This window comes from Rattus rattus, chromosome 5 (assembly GCF_011064425.1).
Source record: "Rattus rattus isolate New Zealand chromosome 5, Rrattus_CSIRO_v1, whole genome shotgun sequence".
In the NCBI taxonomy this organism is placed as follows: Eukaryota; Metazoa; Chordata; class Mammalia; order Rodentia; family Muridae; genus Rattus; species Rattus rattus.
This window is the reverse complement of record NC_046158.1, coordinates 150,627,762-150,632,920: the sequence shown is the minus strand read 5'-3', so window position 1 is coordinate 150,632,920 and position 5,159 is coordinate 150,627,762.

Genomic DNA, 5,159 nt, shown 5'->3' with positions numbered 1-5,159 from the left:
TGCTCTCCCAGAGGTCCTGAGTTCAATTCCCAGCAACCACATGGTGGCTCGCAGCCATCCGCAACTCCAGTCCCAGGAATCTGACACTCTCAAACACCGATGTACATAAATAAACTATTAAAAAAAAAAAAAAAAAGAGGGAGTCAAAAGAAAAAGAATGGGTGCTATCCTACCCAACAAAGCTGTGAAGAAGTACTTCTATCGCCCCCATCTACGGAGGAGGAACTAAGCACAGAAGACAGAAGAGTTAAGGAAGCTGCCTGAGCTCACACAGCCCATTTCTGAGGAACTGGAAGAAGCCGCGGCTCTAGTTCCTTCTGTCTCCTTCGTCTTTCCTTCCTTGGGCTTAAGTCAGCATGTGGCACACCCTAGTGCTTGGAAAACACTGGTTGAATGAATGAGCCAATGGACGATCTGCGAGTTCAACAGAATCTACACAAAACAACAGACAGACAGACAAACGTTAAACTACATTTTCAGGTGACTTTCCCCCCTCCCGACCTTGTGGGACACAAGGAGCATCGTAGAGCAGAGAGTAAAGGCTCTGGTTTTACAAGCCGTGCCGTCTCTGTGACAAGTCCAGCTGAGCTGCCACAGAGAATATGTGACAAACATGCATGAGTGGGTGCCAGGGCAACTCTATTTACAGCATGCGGTGTCTGCACTTACAAGAGTCTTATTCCCTAAAGCTGTCTACTCTGGACGACTGTACTTAGTTAAATCTAAACCCCAAGCCAGCCCCAAGTCTCTCTCTCCCTGCTGCCTGCAGGTCCCGATGCAGAAGTCTCAGCTACTTCACCAGCACCATGTCTACCTTCCTGCCGACGTGCTCCGCATAATAACAGGCTAAACCCCTGAAACTGTAAGGCAGCCCCAACGAAATGCTCTCTTCGGTATGAGCTGCCTTGGCCACGGTGTCTCTTTGCAGCAATAAAACAGTGACTGTGACGCTTCAACTGTTCCATCTGCAGGCAGGAGCTCACACTCCAGCATTCTACACACATGGAGGGATCCGGCAAACCTTCCTTGATTCTGACAAGCAGAGAAAGAAGTCCTGCAAATATTCCTCAGCGTTGCCCGAGGTGACTCCTCTAGGCTCCTGCAGCGGCCCAGGATGGAGCAGGGCTAGGGCTAAGGTTTTCATGAGCTATGGTCAGCTTGGCAGGTCTTGCCCAGTACAGGAAAGCCAGTGGCTGGACCGTTTTGCCCACAGATGCATTGGGCCATATGTAGTTCAAAGGGCTCGGCAAGATGACTCGCCAGGTAAAGGTGTTTGCTGGCAGGCCTCACCACATGAGTCTGATTCCGAAGATCCTTGTGATGGAAGGACAGAAAACAATTTCTTAAAGTTGTCCTCTGATCTCTACACACATGCTATGACATGTGCTCACTGCATACCCTACACACGCAAACACTCGTACTCTTGCACATACAGACATACACTTATACATACCAGAGTGCACACACACACCTTTTCTTTAAATTTTTTTTATTTTTTTAATTTTTTTTTTTTTTTAATCGGAGCTGAGGACCGAACCCAGGGCCTTGAGCTTGCTAGGCAAGCGCTCTACCACTGAGCTAAATCCCCAACCCTTTTTTAAATCACCATAATTTGCAGACATTACATTATAGGTGAAAAGGTGCTCACACACCATTAATTCCAGCACTTGGTAGGTAGAGGCAGGAAGACCAGAAGTCAAAGGCCGTCCTCTGACACAGCGAAGTGAGGTCAAGGCCATTGTAGGATACATGAAACCCATTTCAAAGAAAAAAACGGTGCTGGAATCCAGTTGGAATGTATTGAAGAGGCAGAGCCCTTGCCTAGCTTCCACAGGGCCCTGAGCTTAATCCAGTGCCATAAAAAAGAATTAAAAACAGAAGCTTAGGTGAAGTCTAGTGGTGCATGCCTTTCGTTTAGGCACTCGGGGACTAGGGAGGTAGAGGCAGGTGGATTTCTATAGCTTGCTTGGTCTAGGTAGCAAGTTCCAGGCCAGCAGGGCTACATAGCGAAACCCTGTACCAAACAAACACAAAACCACCGAGACTTGAGATCCAACAACAATATTGATTCCAAAGGAGAGAACCCAAAATTGAAGTTAGCCAATGACCACTTAAAATGTCTAGAGGGGAAAAATGTATTAGACCAGCTAGCCACTTGCTTCTGACCGCAGACTGTTCCATCTAGGGGTCATTGGAGGAAAGTGATAATCTTACACTTTACAGGGTATGGAAAGGGCCTTGAAAGTCATGCAAGGACCCCGGGCAGCTCCTGAAATGACTCTAAGTTGGAGAATTGCTAGAAATGCCTATTCGAGGACTCTTGTGTGAGCTGCCTGCTGCAACCGATGTGCCAGCCCCCTCCTGAGCAGGGTCCCGCTATGCCCGCCCTGACTCCCAAGGGATGGACAGAATTCAAACGTCACCACCTGGGTTGAGGAAAGGTCCCAAGAAGAAGCCATAGATGGTATACTGTGATGGGTGTCATGGAATCAGTGTCACAGGCTCAGGGCAGAGTAACAGCTGTGTCAGCTTCCCTCCACAACTACAGGCAACTCAGGAGTCCCCAAAGAGGACTCACAGCCAGTAACACCACAAGACGGAGAAGACAAGAAAAGGAACCATGGTTACTACTACTCCCAGGCAGGAGGAGGAATGCTGGGTAAAGACAGGAGAAAAACAAAAAGAAGAATCCCGGGTCTTCCTTTCTCCTTTTATTTTGTGAACAAGAGAAAGTTATGGTAGGCCTCAGTATTTATAGAGGTCAGATGACAATTTGTGGCCATCTGGTCTCTCCTTCCTTCCACCACGTGGGCTCCAGTGTTTAAATTGGGATTGAACTCAAGTTGTCTGGCCTGACAGCAAATGCCTTCACCCACAGAACTGCCTTTCCAGTCCTGAGTCCAAGAGAATATATTTGTTTTGTTTGAGACAAAGTTTCTCTATGTACACCTTCCTGGCCTGGAACTCACTCTGGAGACCAGGCTGGCCTGAACTCACAGACATCTTAACATCCCTGTCAACACAAAAACCCAACTGTCACCTCAAAGAAGGATGAGTGACTGTGGCCAGGGAACATGGATGTTGGGTCCCTTCCAATGCCATGATCCAGCCAGCATAGTGTCTCAAGCTAGCCTCTTGAGCTGCATGCAGTGAGACCATCTCCAAAAAACAGTTCCATCAAGTTTTAGAGTTAGAGGAAAAAAAAATCTTAAATCAGGGCAGACAGACGACAGGCTATAGGCAGAAATCTCTACTGTGGCCTCAGATACTATCTTGTGACATTCTTAGCTTCTGAGTCAACGACAGATATTGGTCTGTTAAGTTACTACGTTCTCAAAAGTTTCATGTGACAGTCACAAGGATGTTAGGTCGGACATGGGTGAGCAGTGAATGCTTACTGAAGGCGCTAAAGATAATTGGATACCAGATTGGCAACATTGTAACTCTTTCAATCTAAGACGTTCTAATCAGCAAACCCAGCTGAAGAGCCTTCAGCTGGCTTCCTTTCTTGGCACTTGACGGCAAGTCTCAGAACCCAGCCTTGATTGCTCAACTCAGGCCTGGGAGGGGTCGGGGAGTGTCTCCTATATTCTTAGGCTGAGACCCTAAAACTAGAGTGGTCAAAGGCAAAGATCAGAAGCAAAGAGTTGCTCACGGACACAGGCATCCAGACTCGTGGTAGTTATAAGTGGTCAGTCGAGGTGAGCAAGGGCTGCAGAAGTCTGGCTAGCAGAGTGAACAATTTCTTGCAGGGATGGAAACATCCTTTATACAAGAAAAACTAGCCAGGGCATGCAGATGTATTGGCTCCTGCATGGGACCCAGCACTGGAGTGTAACTTTAATATTTTTAAATCTTATTTTTAATGATGGTTCTTAAACTTTTTAACCTTTTTTTGTAACCTACCACCTACCAGAGGTAGAGGAAAAGAAAGTATACAGGGGAAGTGGACCTATTTAGAAAGGTTCTTGGAGCAACTCCGGTCTGTGTTGTCTGGAAATCAGCAGTGCAGGTCACAGGTCAGCAGGCAGCGGGAGCTCCATCCATGTGCAAACATTTTATGGATACACCAGTAGTCTAGTTTGGTAGAGTCGGGTAGTAACAGCTGTGACACGACCCAGCAGAGACAGCCAAGCCTCAGCCTAGCTCCAGTCAGCAGGAGGGACCAACAGGAACATCAGGAGAAGTTCTCAGCTGTGCCTCTCTCAGGGACGTGAAGATCAGTGAAGACTCGAGACCTATAAGCAGTGCACAGCTAGTTGTCCAAGTAAGTCAAGCTGTGTCTCTGTCACTCTGTGGAGTCCTATTTATACCCTCCAAACGTCACATGTCTTCTGTGTGGCTCGGCTCAGCACAGACCTTGCCTCAGCAGGTGTCTTGCCTTAGCATGGGTCTTAGCCTGTGTATCTAATCAGAGTCCTTGGAAGTGGCAACAAATTGTAATGCATCGGGGGAGTTTTGGGGTGTGTTTTTTACTATGGTGTCCCAACAAATGTAACTCAACTATGTAATATAAGGCGGACCAAGGGGCTAGAGAGATGGCTCAGTGGTTAAGAGCACTGACTGCTCTTCTGGAGGTCCTGAGTTCAAATCCCAGCAACCACATGGTGGCTCACAACCGTCTGTAATGGGATCTGATGCCCTCTTCTGGTGTGTCTGAAGACAGCTACAGTATACTTATATAGAATAAATAAATAAATCTTTAAAAAAAAAAAGGGGGGGCTGGAGAGATGGCTCAGTGGTTAAGAGCACTGCCTGCTCTTCCAGAGGTCCTGAGTTCAAATCCCAGCAACCACATGGTGGCTCACAACCATCTGTAATGAGATCTGATACCCTCTTCTGGTGTGTCTGAAGACAGCTACAGTGTACTTATATATAATAAATAAATCTTTAAAAAAAAATAAGGCGGACCAATATATATGTGTCCTTAGTGAAGAATCTTTTATCGTGTATCTTTTAATGTGTTTATTTTAGTAGAACATCTTCTCTTTTGAGTCTGTTTTAGAGAAAAATTTCCTTATGAGTCTGTCTTAGCCTTTTACATCTGTGTCTCTCTTCATGAAATGTTCCTTTATGTGTTTGCCCCAGCAAAACACCATCTAACTGGCTTTCTAAAGAACCCTTAAGTTTCCACTTCACTGGAGGCTTGAGGTAGGAGT